Source organism: Drosophila takahashii, chromosome X, assembly GCF_030179915.1.
Source record: "Drosophila takahashii strain IR98-3 E-12201 chromosome X, DtakHiC1v2, whole genome shotgun sequence".
NCBI lineage: Eukaryota > Metazoa > Arthropoda > Insecta > Diptera > Drosophilidae > Drosophila > Drosophila takahashii.
Genome location: NC_091683.1, coordinates 25,010,605 through 25,027,256, shown reverse-complemented (window position 1 = coordinate 25,027,256; position 16,652 = coordinate 25,010,605).

Below are 16,652 nucleotides of genomic sequence, written 5' to 3'. Positions count from 1 at the left end.
GGAGACTGGAGACTGGTGACTAGAGACTAGAGAAGACTGGAATGGCTATCTAGACATCTACATAATATTAAGACAAAGCTCGTTGAGCCGTAAGACGATTTAATCGAGCTGAAATAATGGACTAAGCTGAGGCACCGACACAGACACAGACACGCACACACACACGGGATTTTCATGAACTTGTTGAAGGTGCTGGAATGGGAAGGGGTTTGGAAGGGGGTTTGGCACATGCAATGAACCGAACTTGATGCCCCTATCGAATTTATGGCTTATCTGATTTCCAACAATTAAAAACAGAAGGGAGCTGGTTAAGGATTTCCATTTCCAATGGGTTAACCCTACCACCCCCAACCCCTACCCCAACCCCTACCCCTTCTCGCCTTGTCTCGCTTGGCAGCGCTTTAATGCAATCAAAACATTTATAAAGCTTTAGACGCCGCGCTCGAAAGACAAAAATTCGGTGGTTGTTGTTTTAATTAGATTTCCAAGGCTCAGAGCTCCTGGCAGGACGACTGTCTAAATTGCCACAGCTGTAAGGGGTTAGCCCTCAGCGCTCTCAACCCTTAATCACTGCCAAGCGGCAGGAAGCAGCGATACCCTCGTGATTCCAGTTGGCCCTGCCACCTCATGGACTCGGCATACCCTGCGTTTGAGGGGTATGCAAAGTGGGCATAATCTGCCGGCGGCAATCTCGGCGCTCAAGTGTGCCGCGCTAGCTGAGCGGAGCCGCTTAAATTAATGAAGAAATAAAGACGCACGAGATTTACGCGCTTAGGTGAGCCAGGATGTTAGGATTCCAGGATGATGGGATGGCATTTGGGGGGGGGTGGACAAAAAAGGCTTGATTGTGGAAATATGCAGAGCGAGAGGCCGGGGAGAGATTCGTGAAATGCCGCACAATGGCTCCCAGGGGCACGATAAAAATCGAATTAATAAGAGTTCAGCATAAATGGGCCTGGAAATGTCAGGCAGAGAAACAGGAACACCTAAACCCCTTTTGTATACATTATGCTTTTTATTGCGATTTGCCAGAGATTCGAGTGCGATGGCAGTGTAATTAGCTCAAAGGGTTTGTATTGGTTGATAGCACAAGGACACTAAGGACACAAACTCACACACTTGCACTGACAACTTTGAATGGCTCTCGACACAGCAGCTTAATTAATGCATTGCAAGTGCTAGTGACAATTCCGTGTGTCCATCAGGTGCCACAGGTGTTTCGGCTAATAACCAAGGACGAGGCCCGTTTAAGCCAATGAACACAAATCACGCACGCCAGGATCACCATCACCACACACACACGTAAGTAAATTATGACAAATGTCCTTGACAGCCTCGGCGGACAGTTCGTAACCCTTTGCGCCCCGGCCATTCGGATTGGGATGGGTCCGAAGTCCAAAGTCCTCGGTCCAAAGTCCAAAGTCCGGGACACATTTTGTGGCAGCTGTAACTAACAACAACATGCACACAACAAATTACCCATTTAACACAACAACAACAGTTGCACCCACATTCCTGTGAATACCCTAACTAACTGCGAGTACTTGCTTACCCTTATTAACGATTAAATACATTTTTAAAATGCCTAGCTAAGTAATTCAGTTAGATTACCCGTTTTCAAAAAAATGTTATATTTTATCCTACTATATCTAAATCATATATTGTAGCATATTCTTTTACTTCTTTTTTTTTTATTTTTTATTTTTCTTTTTTATTTAAGTTTTTAAATCAACAGCTAACAAACTAAATAATTTAGAAAACTATTTTTATATTTTATATTTTCTTAGCTGTAACCAAACAAAAGTATTTTATTTGGTGGACAATTATGATTTATTTTAGTCCAATTTTATATTTACAAATTTTGTCTCTGGGTGATTTTTATTTTATTTTGAAACGTCATAGATAACAGTTATGAAAGACTTTTAAAATTAAAATTTAAAATAAAAATTATTTAAAACTTTTATAATAGAAATCGAAAAATAACCGTTAAAAATAACTTTTATATATAAAAGTTATAACAGTTACGGTCCTGAAATTCACTAATATTAGCATACATTTTGTACATTTTCTATTGGAAAAAATATCTTTTTAAAATGAAAATGGGACGAAAAGTTCAGAAATTGAATTGCAGCATTTGGAAAAAAAACTTAAAGTGATATCTTACCAATACAAGGCGTTATTTAAATAATATTTTTTATATTTTATTTGTTCCTATCATAATGATTAAATGTGAGGAAAATCACCTAGAAGTCAACAATTGTCCAACTTTGAACTGCTGACTTGTTTTTGCGAGTTGATTAGAGTGTTTCCACGTCGTGTTATTTGAGCCACATAACATGTCTCTAAGCTAACAAATCCCTGCTCCAGTGGCCTTTCCTTTCCCTTCTGCCGACTCCATGTAATTATTCAATTCAATTAATTCCGTTTACGCCTTTCGAGCCAATCCTGCAGCTTCAGCTGCCACGTTGCGAGATTGTGTCCATTCTCGGCTGGCCACTCGTTACACAGCAGCCATTTCCGCTTCCAATTCCTGAAGGTCCTGCAGGGCTTTCGAGAGTGTGTGTATGTGTGTCCTGCGTCTCCTGCTTATATCCCTTTGGAATGCGAGTGTGTGTGGGATGGCTGGCAGGCTTTTTTTGGGTCAGGCTCAAGGATAACGAGCAACAATTTCAACTATCCAGAAGGTCCTGTCGGATCATCATAGGCCTTGTGTCCTTGTTCCAGCAGCCACTCGGCATTCCTTGCATAGTTCGGCTTTTGTTTTGCGGCCCAATGCGAAAGGCTATTCTTTTGATACCAGCAAATGGGCAGGGCAAACAAACAAATTTCATTTATTTTTTAATAAAGTTTTATTTGCTGTTAGCATTAATCCTCTTCAGCATTTGCTTTGTGCTTTTTCGTGTGTCCGTGTGTGTGTTTGTCCATGTTCAACAATGGTCGCTTCCGTTTCCGCTGGCCCAAAACAAAAAATACACATTCCAAATTGCTTCAAAAATAGCTGGCAACATACAAAACAAAGAGAAAAACGAGGAAAACGAAACGGAAACTGCAAATAGAATTTTTGTGAAAAACTTTTTGCCGCAGTTATGAGATATGCTTGATATGCGTACGTGTGTGTCCTTTCTTCGGTGTGTGTGTGTATGTGCGTATCCTTATCACTTCCGTCATAAATTTCATTTTGCCTTTATTTTTCTATTAAAAACTAACAGAGCTGCGAGTGGAGCGCGGGGACTATGTTTTTTCGCCCATAAATCAAAAGGCAATCCCAGAGAAAAGGAAAAAAAATAGACAAACATGAACAGCAAACTAAATCGCAATAATATGAAAAATAACAAAGGGCCAATGGCAACGGAATTTTCTACCCTGGCCTCTGTCCCTCGAGCACAGTGCAATCTGCCACGTGCTACGTGATCTCCTCACGCATGCAAATGTGGCAACATTAGAATTTTCAACAGATACTGGCCCCGGTTTTCTCCGTTTTTTATCCATTTATCTCCTCGCCTGCGGTTTGGCATCTTCGCTACCAGTTTTCTTTTGCTATTTCGAGGAGTTTTCCGCTCTGCCATATTTCCATTTTTCCGGCTCATCTTGGACTGCATCGTTTGTCATTATTTAAATTCCCCTTGACATCGCACACGGACCAACATCGCATATGTATGCATGAAGTTGTCACCGGGAAAGCGGCAAGGATATTAGAGGGGGGGAAGGATGTGGCAGGACTGTCAGCGATAGTCCCCGGGAGTTGTCAAGCGACTGCTTTCCTAATGTGACATAGACGCATATGAAATTAAATTAAACGACAAACTCACCGGCTTTCCAGGCCCTTGTACGTGTTTCGGTTTACTCCTTGAAGGATCGGATTCTTGGTTATGGAACACACACTAATGACTTAGGAAAAACCGGAATTAATAAAAACATTAATGTTAAATACCCAAAATTGGTAGCAACTGTAAAATGAAGATGTAAAATCGTTGATTTACAAAGGATTAAATAACTTTTTATTTTATGGATTTTTCTATTGGCTTCTATGTGTTATCTGTTTCATTAATAAATAAAAATAAATAAAACAAGAAAGGGAGCTAGCTTCGGCCAGCCGAAGCTTATATACCCTTGCAGATAATTCCTATTAATTTACAAATCGCAAAAATGTTAATTTTCCTATTATTTCTCATTAATTTTGCGTTCGTTTCAATGACAGCTATATGATAAAGTAGTTCGATTTTGATAAAATTAAAATCGAAACTCGAAAATATTTGAAAAGAGTTATATCCTAGAGTAGAAGAGAATCAAATAAAAACACCTCTTAACAAGGTAAAAAACTAGTGACGATCGCACCTTCAACATACAAAAGTTCTGATATCAACATTTGTGACGAAAAATTATTACACTCGTCATTAAATAGACTTTCTAATATTTTCTCATTTGGCCCGCCCTAGCAGACTATTCCAGCCTTTTTCCCTTCACAGGCATTTTCTATTGCAGCGTGCCGAATGAAAAAATATTAGAAAGTCTATTTAATGACGAGTGTAATAATTTTTCGTCACAAATGTTGATATCAGAACTTTTGTATGTTGAAGGTGCGATCGTCACTAGTTTTTTACCTCGTTAAGAGGTGTTTTTATTTGATATCAGAAGTTTTTGTTTGTTTACATTTGCTCTCATAGGAGCTAATATATACATTTAAATTTAAATTGGTCAATCATAATTTGTAAGCCATTGTATTTAAACAAATTAAGTTAAAAAGTATTTCAAAATACCTTTTAAACGAGGTATGGCACATGTCTGTACCTTTAGTAGTGTAGAACTTACAAACTAACGAAATTTAGCCATTTTTAGCTTTTTTCCCGCTAAAGTAGCGGCTTTTTCCAAAAGTCGTAGAACAAAAGATTCCTATATGGAACTCTTAAGTGCAAATTTACAGATTCCATGACCCTAAAATACAGTTCGGATACCCTCACACAAAATTCAATACTCAGGAAGCTTTAGTTGTTCGAGCTGGCAAAAGTGGCTATTTTCGTATAAAAATAACTTTTAAACGTGTCTTTTTACAGTAATGTGTTATATACCAAAATTTAAGGAATCTCAAGGGCTATACAGTTTAAAGTTTTCAAGAAAATCGTTAGAGCCGTTTTTGAGAAAAATAAAAAAAAGCTAAAAAAAAAGTTTTAAAAAAGTGTCTTTTGTTCATATCTTTTTAATTATTACATTTACACAAATTGCATATAGAAGGCGTTTATAGCATTTAAAAATACCTTTCAAACAAGATGCAGCACAAGTCTGTAGCTTTAGTAGTATAGAAGTTACGGTTTTCCGAATTTTAGCTATTTATAGCTGTTTTCCCGCTAAACTAGCGAGTTTTTCCAAAAGTGGTAGAACAAAAGTTTTTTATATCGATGGGATGAACGTCATATTAAATTTTCAAAACTTAAGAAACATGTTTTGGACAAACTGACAAACTGACAACAGAATTAAATTTTCATTTTGGGAAGAAGAAGGAAATCTTATTTTGGCTATAACTTTTGAACGGAGCGTCGGATTTTGACAAATGACCCCTCATTCGACGGGTATTTTCAAAAGGAATACAACTAAAACATTGCGAGGGGGCATTTATCCCCACCGGCCCCAACAGCTCCAAATTTCGAAATTTTCACTTTTTCACTTTCACCGCTCTCTCTCCCAAGCCAATTGATTTTCTTTAAGTCTTGGTATGCAATCCTTTAAGTTTTTGCAATACCTTTCGATTGGTGTATTACTCATTACGATCGGACTATCACAGCAGATTTTCAATTTTGCGGCTATATAATAGTAGTCGCCTTCGCACACTCTCCTGGTGCGCTTCGTCACTACATGGACTGCCGTCCATAGTGATACAATAAAAACCAACGAAGCAATAATCTATTTCCTATTATATTCCCATTAATTTTCCGATCATTCCTATGGCAGCTATATGATATAGTTGTCCGATTTTGAACAAATTTTATTCGAAATTCAGAATTAGATAAAAAATTACATTTCCAAAAGTAGGATGTTATAGGTTCAAAAACACCCAAGATATCATTTTTTTACATTTTTTTCCCGATTGTTCCAATGAGAGCTATATGATATAGTTGTCCGATCCGGCTCGTTCCGACTTATATACTACCTGCAATAGAAAGAAGACTTTTGGGAAAGTTTTATCCCGAGAGCCTGAAAACTGAGAGACTAGTTTGCGTAGAAACGGACGGACAGACGGACATGGCTAGATCGACTCGTCAAGTGATGCTGATCAAGAATATATATACTTTATGGGGTCGGAAACGTCTCCTTCACTGCGTTGCAAACTTCTGACTGAAATCATAATACCCTCTGCACGGGTATAAAAATGTAGTTATTTAATGACACTTTTAGGTAAAACCATATATTTGTTATGTGATTAGATTAATCTAAAATAAGTTCTTTAAATTGTTGCTGTGTTTTTTGTACAGTATAAGTAAATAGTATTAGTAATAATTATTAAATTAAATGATTTCTTAAAATGTATATGATTTGATAAATCATTTGTTTAAGGTTGCAACTAGCAGACTTATTTTTGATCATCATATTACATCTGTAAATCTTCTACTTAAAGTTAAAAATATTCCTAAGATGTCCCCTGGACGTCGGACTCCCCGCCGGCGGAAATAACTTGCCATTGGGACACAAACTTGCAACATATAAAGATAACAAATAAATGTGCAGCAATAAAAACCTGAGGTTGCGACAGGAATTAAATATGCCACTTATCTGGCGCAAACTGCAAACACATTAACCCGCACAGCGGGTGGTGCCAGGGAGGAGCACCACCCGAAAACCACCCAACTCCCATCAAACAGACAATGCTCAGGTATCGCGGGCACAATCAGCAGCAGCGAGATTCGGGCCATGTTTGAATTGCTGTCATTAAAATGTTGACAAAGGCGCAGAAAGGTGTAAAAACCGCAGCCCCTGATTTCCGCGTAGCAACCAACCGCATTGGTGGATTGCTGGTGTCGGTGGTTCGGTGGTGCTGGTGGTTCGGTGGCTCCGTAATGAGTTTTGTTAATGTGCCGGCCACAAATGTGGCCCGCGTATGAATATTATTCGTATTCCTATGCCGAATATATATATATATTTTTGAGGCATTCGCATCCGCATTGCAACTGACAGGCAGGAAAAAGGTAAAAGGTTGATGGAATTTCCACAGGGTAATTCGGCAGCGGCAGAGGTTGGGGGGAGGCAGGGATCAGGGACCACGAACCACCAACTTCAAGTGGCGAAACGAGGCGAGAACGAGTGGTGACCCTTGAAAGCGCCAATCAAGTGGCTGGGAACCGGGCTCTTACATGCGTAATTTGCACGCCAAGTGCTGGAGAAACCCATCCAGTCCGACATCGTCTGGTAATTAAATTTCGTACGCCCGTCCGGTAAAGTGTGAAAATCATAAAAAGCATCAGCGTCGCTCATACGCCGTGTGGTCCCAAAAATGTTAAGCAATTCACACGCCTGGGCTAATTAAGCGCTCGTCCTGGCGATACCCTCGTCGTCCTTCGAGTAAGTGAGTGTGTGTGATTTCCATATTTTGATAAATTCTGAAAGGAGTCAGAGGCAGAGTCAGAGTCGGAAAACCGGAAATTAACTTAATAATGACTTGTTTATGCATGTCTGTGATTGCCCGACTGTCTAACTGTCTATTTGTGTGCGCATAAAGATAGCAAAACTATCCCCCATTTTCGGCAGTTCAGGGATTTCAGCCTGGAGAATAGTCAAGGGTATCCTTCAAGCCGCTTGCGGTCATTTGGCACCCTTTAAACCTCCACCCACCCCGTGTGTATTTATACATGCTTGCCTTTAATTAATGACCTCATAAATTAGCCATAATTATTGTAATGAGCCCAAGTCGCATTAATGAGCCCCGCCTGAGACAATTCAACTTAAAATTTATGAATTTATGGCCATGTGTTAGGGCCAATTAGTTGGCGCGTTCGCGTTTTGTAGTGGGCGCGCAATTCGCGCAATTAAATGCACCTGATGACAGGATTTTGGCAGGAGGTTTGGGGATACATACAGCTGCATAGACACATTAATCACGGCTATCACGGCTATTAAGTAAAGGAGTGGGAGGACTTAAGCTCTCGCCGCGATATGGATTTGTTTACTTAGGGGTTTGCAATCGGCAACTGAATCTGGCAACCAGGATCCTCCTTCTAAGCGCCGAAATAAATTACGGGGTCAGCGTAAGTAAATAGCAATAAATTAAATGTACATCAATGAAATAAACCAGCGACAAGAAAGCAGAAAAAGGACAAGAAGTTGTTTTTTGAGGGGGTTGCGGGGGGGTTTATTGAGTAAACAAACAAACAAACAACAATGAAACCAAGCAAACAAACAGACAGCCAAACAGGCAAACAAGCAGGAAAAGCGGAAAGGCAACCAGAAGAGGGTTGCACCACCCATCCACCCATCCAGCCATCCACCGACCGCCCATTGCCCCCTCGAAGGACGAAAATGGCCAAATGAAATTTTAATTTTTTTCCAGCTTTTTCCTTTTTCCTCTTCCACATTTCTACTCTCCTTTAATTCCTCCTTCAAGATGGGGTCCTTGGGCGGGATCCGTGGCGATTATGCACGGTAAATCATTTCGACATTTTCCCGTTCATAAGCACGTAATTTGACTTGATTTTTTAGCCGCCGGCGGGCATTTGCTTTATTGACTGCCGCTGCCGCCGCCGCCGTCCCCCCGAGAAACTGGGATAAACAGGACGAAGGACCCACGACTCCGCATATAATTGCGGTTAATTAAAGCCTGATTTCTTTGCGGCCGCGTCAAGTGAGCGTTAAAACAAATGGCCCACTCTGACCCCCTGCGATGTCCTTCGATAAGGAATGATCTAGCCCTCGGCCAGCGAGGATTTATTTTTATTTTTCCCCTCATTTTTCCCCCGTGCATCCTGTGTGCACAGGCTCTTCACCTGCCACTTTTGGTGGTGATTCTCGCTTTTCTTTTCTCTTTTTTCACATACAAAAAATTGATTATTAATGATGGACCCCGCTAAGAAGTAGAAAAAAAAAAGAAAAACGAGTGCGACGCCTGGCGAAAAAAAGCGCAAAGAAATTAATTATGGAAATTACTTGGCCTGTCTGCCCCCTCAACCATCGCCCATCGCCCCCGTTTAATCGGCTTGCGGTTTGATTTATTTAAATTTCGGGAATAGAATTTTTAAATTTTTTATTCAGGACACTCCGGTTGCCCCCGGCACAAATAACAATTTATTTTCATTAATTTGTGCCTTAACCCCTTCGAGGGCCGTGCGGCGGGTTCATTAGGAATGCAGGCTGCATGGTGGCGAGTTGATTGCCGTTAAAGCAGCCCAACCCTTTCCTTTCCATGAGCTTTCCCTTCTAGTCCCCTGTAATTATTGCAATCTGTTCGATTTTGGGACACACTCTGGCCGCGAACGCGAGACCATTTTGCAATTTGGAAATGCAAATTAATTGCCACATGGCCCGGCTGGGAATGTCCTGGCTGCAGAAGTGTTGCGGCATTAGCCGTGGCCATTAAAGTAAATTGTAATTGGTAATTCAACCCCGACTCCTTAGACCTTGAGATGAAACAGTTCAAATGGCGAGAGCTCTGCGAATTTTCACATTTCCACTCGGGGGTAGCTCGTACTTTTTTTGCTTGTTTTTTTCGCTTGCCAATATTGAAAGTCATAATTCAATTTTATTGCAAATGTTTCAGGTGCCTTAATCATTTCTAATATCCTGCCCAGCTCTCTCTCGCCTCTCGTCCTGCCTCCCAGGACGCCTATTCAGTGACTCGACTTCCGCTCCACTCATAAATACTAATTTCACAGGCAATAAAGGCGCAACATTCGCCAACAGGCCTTTCGGATCCTCGCGAGTTGCGACTCCTCACGTAGTTCTGCCATTTCTGCCATTTCGATAGATGCCAGGACATTTGCCAGATACGAGTTGTAGATAATGGCCGGAGCAATTTTTAATGGATTACGCGAACGCAACTCCAGGCAGCTGTTTTTGGGTTTGGAGTTCGAGAACTTGGGGAAGGGTGCAAAGATGATTTCCCTCACTTGCTTACCAGACTGTCATAACTTAATGTCAGAACATGGTATTTATTGTTGCAAGAGCTAAACTGATGAAGATGATATTCCAAGTATTATATTATATGCAAAGCATATACATAACTCTTAACTTTGTTGAGATAAAATTATTTCTTTTCAAATCAAAATTAGCTTAAGCTTTACTGTAATTTGGAATTTAGGTTAAAAAAATATTTGTATTTTATTGGCTTTAATATTTATTATTTAGTGCGCTTAATATAAAATGTTTATAAATTATTTTTGCCAAAAATTATATGTATAATATAGATATTATATAGTATTAGTTAAGGATTACACCTTAACAAGGCTAGCTGGGTAAATATAAAGCTTAAGCCGCGTAAAAAGTTGGAGGGTACTAATTACTCCTTCCACCCGAACTACCCACATCAGTTGCAGAAGCTAGTTCAAAGGGTTCTCCTTCTCCCCACCAAAGTAGCCAATGGCCAGCAAACAAGTCCAGAGATAAGATGGGCTACGAACTTCAGATACTACATGTATGTATAAATATATGGCGCCCAACGTGGAACCCCCGCACACGTAAAGCGAATCAAAGGATGTGAATCTTGCGTATTGTTGCGGTTAGGGTTGAGTTGAGTTTGGGAAGGGGGAGCGGACAAGGGAGTGGGTGTGTGTACGCCTGATTATACATAACGGTTCATTGCCTGCCGAAGGACGAGGGGCAGGGGCTGCAAGGACTCCGTCTAATCACTGTCACATGCAGGCGTCGCTTACGCATTCAAAGCGAGAGGCGAGACAAAGGCCAAAGGATGGAGGGGAAGGGTCCTGCCCTGCTGGACAATGCATCCCACGAGGAGAAGGAGGAGCTGGAGGCTGGGCCATTGGCCTGCTGTTAATTCGATTAATTACAACAATCAGCGGCATGTTTCATGTGGCAGCGACAGTTCGCTGCTCGCAGGAAGGCGCAGGAGCTTAACAAATTGTCCCATGCTAATGACACATGTTCATGTTCATGCTAACCAACAATCGAAGCATAATGACAATGATAGATTTCCCAATATCTGTCATGTTTATGGGCAAAACAAAAGAAATGGAAGACGGCAGGAAGACAGGCTAGAGAACAACGGGGCATAATTGGATATAACATTTATACGCAATCATCGACAGATTGCGAAACGATTAAGCCAACCCTCGGAGAAAGTTGGAAGCTCGAAGAAAGGCGATTCCCTGACGAAGCTGTCATTCCCCTGCCGCTCCACCATTTCCCATTTCCCACTGCCCAAGGAAAAGTAAATCTAATCGAGCATTCGAGCTGGCCAATGTTCGACCCTGAAAAGCTGAAATGCGGGCTTCGTCCGAGTTCATTTAGTACGCTTTTCGGGGCAAACAGAAAGAGAAACAATCAACTTAATTTGGCGCCCGCTGAAAGCCCTGTGGCAGATAAATTAAGTCATTAGTTCGAGCTGGAAGTTGGTGGTGGATAGACTGTGGACTGATGGGCCCGAAAGCGAAGAAGAAAGTTCCCTCGGCTAAAGTGGAAAATAAATTGGCAAACGTTTGTTTTGAGATTAACCGCGATTAGAGAAGTGGAGGAGGTGGGGCCAGTTGGTTGGGGAATCGCAGCAAATGTTGCCATTATTTGATAAGCTCAAACATAGACACACAGGAAGGGAACTAGACCTCCCCCCATGTGTTTGTGTAAACAAATGGCAAATGCGAGAATAATCGTAGGAGATTAAAAAGTTTCCTGCGCCCGCACAAAGAGCCCAAAAAGGGGGCAGGACGAGGATTTGGAGCTGGAGCTGGAGGAGTGGAAAAGTGGAAAAGTGGACCTGCTCTGACGCGAGACAAATGAGTGGCGCACGTGAAGCGTCTGGCCTTGTCTGTATATCCCTGGGCCTAACTAATTTATGGCGCCTGCATACAAATTGCCCTGGCTTGCCAACCCATGCCATCCCATCTACCCATCGTTTACCCCGGGAAGCGAGAAATCCAGAAATCCAGAGGCAAAGTTACGGCAGGAATTGGTCTTAGCCAAACTAACAACAACTATCCCCAACCAACGGCAGCCGGGAATCGAGAATTGAGTGAGCAGCCAGCTGGCAATTAAGATCCCAAACACACTGCCGGATAATCCCGGGATTGCACATATTCATCATTTTGAGATCATTAACTAGGCAGTTATGTGGGCCGTGCGAGAGGTATTGCCATCTAGTGGTGAATGGCTGTAAGAAAATTTCCATTGCTGCAATCCAGAGTTGTAGATGAAAATTACATATGTTATGTGTATACCATTGCATTTTTCATGTTTTCCTTTGGTTAAAATTAGCAAAAACTGGAACCTTTCTTGTTCTTTTTTTCTTATAATATGACTAAATTGAGTATCTCAGCGTTCAGAGTTTTTGTGTAGAAAATTAGGAAATTAGTTTTTGGTATAAATATAATTGTTTTGTGTGCTTTTTATACCCTTGCAGAGGGTATTATGATTTCAGTCAGAAGTTTGCAACGCAGTGAAGGAGACGTTTCCAACCCCATAAAGTATATATATTCTTGATCAGCATCACTAGACGAGTCGATCTAGCCAAGTCCGTCTGTCCGTCTGTCCGTCTGACCGTCTGTCCGTCTGTCCGTCTGTCCGTCTGTCTGTTTCTACGCAAACTAGTCTCTCAGTTTTTGAGCTATCGGGATGAAACTTTCCCAAAAGTCTTCTTTCTATTGCAGGTAGTATATATGTCGGAACCGACCGGATCGGACAACTATATCTTATAGCTCCCATAGGAAGGATCGGAAAAGAAAACGTTAAAAAATTCTAGCTTCAGTGTTTTTTGAAATATCACCTTCTACTTTTGGGGATGTTATTTTTTAAATATTTCTGAATTTCGAATTAATTATTTAAAAAATCGGACTACTATATCATACAGCTGCCATAGGAACGATTGGGAAATTAATGGAAAAGTAATAGGAAATAAATTCTAGCTTCTTTCCTTTTTATTGTATTATCTTCTACTCTAGGATATGACTCTTTTTAAATATTTCCGAATTTCAATTTTAATTTGATCAAAATCGGACGACTATATCATATAGCTGCCATAGGAACGATCGGAAAATTAATGAGATTAATGAAATTAATTGAACATTTTTGCGATTTGTTAATTAATAGGAATGATCTGCAAGGGTATTTAAGCTTCGGCTGGCCGAAGCTAGCTTCCTTTCTTGTTTACCGTAACTTGACCAAAAATGATCGTAAATTAAAGAATTAAAGACTAGACCCCGTAACTTTTCGACTATTTTGGGAAAGTTATTATTTCGACCAATTTTCTACATTTTTGATTTCATGACTTTTTGCTAAAAATTGTCAAATTTGAAAATGTTCAGGTTTGAGTGCAAATCCATTGGGAGCTTTATTCCGAGCTTAACAAGGTATGACATTCCATATTTGGACCATTATTTCCATTGTTCTGGCCAAATTACTGTTTTTTTTGTTTGGGTAGAAAATCAAGATCCTGATTTTTTTAAAAAGTTGAATTTTTTATTGACCTTTTGCTGTAACTTGTGCAAAAATGGTCCCAAATCAAACAGGCGTACTGGTTTGAGTTAACAACCTAATAAATAACCTCAGTAAACTTTCCGTCTGATTTAAAAAAATTAATATTTGACCCAATTTTTGCATTTTCGATAACATGATAATTTTTTGCTAAAAATTTACATAAATTAAAATGTTCAGGTTTGAGTGCAAATCAATTGGAAGGTTTTTTGCGAGCTTCACAAGATGAGACATTCCAAATTTGGACCATTATTTCCATTGTTCTGGCCAAAATACTATTTTTTTTGGGGTGGAAAATCAGGATCTTGATTTTTTTAAATAATTGAATTTTTTGTATTGATTTTTTACTGTAACTTGGGCAAACATGGTCCAAAATCAAAAAGGCGCACTGTTTTGATCAGCTAACAACCTTATAATTAATATCAGTGCACTCTTCGACTGAATTGAGAAAATTTATTTTTTATTATTTATTATTTTAAGTCGAAGATACATACAGTTGTAAACAGATATAGATAATTACATGGAATTCGAAACGTCAACTTCCATTCGACTCCCGATCAAATAGTACCAATAATAGTGGCAAACCAATGCAAACGATATAATTAAACCGTTATGCGTTTATTAAAAGTTGTTCGTAGTTAAATGCATACTTTTAGCCTGTGCGGTGAACAATTGTAATTCCTCTGGAGCTGGGCTAATTTCAGTTGTGCAACTCCACTATTATACGATCTAATTTCGACCCTTTGTGGGCCTTCGAGTTGCCCTTTTTGTCGACGAATGTGCATTTTACTGCATGCAAGCAAAAGTTTTTAATTAAATCATGGACACAGCCACACGTTATAAATATTTCGTGGGTTAGGCTAGGCCGGGGTTTCCAAATGGGACGGCACCATATGGGGTTCGGGGTTTCGGGGCTTTGGGGGGGTGACAGTGAGCAAGACGAATAGCTGCAACAGGGGTAGCTACTAGCTGCTGAGGAATACCAACAATCCACCCCGCCTTCTGGCAAGTGCAGCAGTAGTTTGTCTGCATCAGATAGCGAACTCGACAGTGCTAAAAAAAAAAGAAGGAAAACTGAAATGGGAAACAGGAAAAGCGCAATGTTGAGAGTCCTGTTTAGCTGGCGACGCCTCCTGCCGCTTAACAGAACTCTGTTAGCGACTAACAGTGCTTTTTTCTTGGCGCCCTCGCTTCTTCGGTGGTGGTTTGGGTGGTTTTCGGGTGGCCCAGTGGGGTGGTGGGGCCTCAGAAAGTGGGCGTTGCCATTTCACACGCATCTCTCTCGCTCGCTCCGCACTGTCTCCTCTCTCCTATCTCTCTCACTTAGCTTCTTCGCTCCTTTGCTCTTCTCAAGACGAAGGACACAACGACGACGCTGATTTGGCATTTGGCCACTCCCACGCCCACCCCTCCCCGTCGTCCTCGCCCCATCCCCTTGACACGGGGGCGACATCCACTTGACATGTGGGTCAGGACATCTTTCTGGCGGCAGCTTGGGGATGGTGGTCACCGCTGGAGTGGGTGTTGTCCTGCCTGCCGCCTCTTGATTGGCCCCAGGCACGAATTTCGAAAAGGGGGGTGAGGGGGGGGGAGCATATTTATGACCTGCCCCGAGTGCATTGTCAACTATGGGAGAGGAATGCGGAAACTATCCCATCATCATTTCAATCTCAGTTTGTGTTATTCCCAAAGTGTACTTTTGAGACCAGCACATCTATTAACTGCATCTTCAAAAGAATCTTCCTAGAATAACGAACCATTTACTACAATTTATAAAGCAAAGTTTCATCATCGCATTACATAAATAATATATCTTATATCTTACAAAATAAAATATTTTATTTAAAAGAGTTACAGTAATACTAGAGATTTGTTCCTTTAAAATCAGAATTAAAATGTATATTTTAAAAGTTTTCAATACAATTCTTAATTATTTTGGAATATACCACATGCTATAGACAGTTTTTGATCCATGATCCATGATCTAAAAGAGTTAAAGTAATATTAAACAGTTTAAAAAGGTCATTTAGATTTGTTCCTTTGAAATCAGAATTAATTACATTAAAAATGTTCTTCTTTTAAATTATATATTTATAAAAGAATAACATTTTTAATAAATAAATAAATAAATAAATAAATATTATAAAAGAAGAACATTTTTAATGTAATAAAGGTATTCTGTTAAATAATATTGGTGACCTTGATGGGCTTAGATAAATTAAATTCTTTTAAAAGTTTGCCATACAATTCTTAATAATTTTGGAGTAATGGTTAGTAAATATCCCATATTAAAGACAGTTTTTGAACCATTATCCATGATCTACCTGTAGATAGCATAAATAAGATGATTTTGGTGACCCCGATACACTAATAATGCAGTAAACTCACTCAAGTGCCGCCCATTCCCTTGTTTGTGTTAAGTCCTTCAGTAATATCACTTTTTATAGAATGAACCGGTCATGATGCTGAACTAATTTACACAAAGCAATCCGAGTCCTTGAAGGACTTGGGCTCAGGCTCAGGCTCAGGAACAGAAACCGAAACCGAATCAGAAACAGAAACACATAATCGGAAACTGGATCAGGAGAGGAATATGCAAACAAGGTGAATTCTGGAATTTCCACTTTGAAGTTGACACAAGGTGGGCGTCGAGAGTTGTCGCATTACAATGGGGGATTGGGTGGATTGGATGGGTGGCCTGGGTGTAGAGTGGGTGGATCCAAGGGCACCGCAGCTTAGACAAATTGTTTCTTATGCATATTTCTGCGCTCTCCACTTGTCGTCATAGCATCTGGTAAATTATGCCGAGTATTTGCGTAATTAAAACATGAAAAGAGTTTATGACGCAAACTCCTTTTAATTAATCATCCGACGAAGGGATGGTGGTGGTGGCTTTGTCAAGCGAATTCCGCAATGCCAGCGATTTCTCTTGGCTTATCATAATGTATATTTTTGGACACATTCCTCTCACCCCGACCCCGAATGATTGACAGGGGCACTTGGGCCCCTCAAAAGAGAAGACCATACCGAATGGA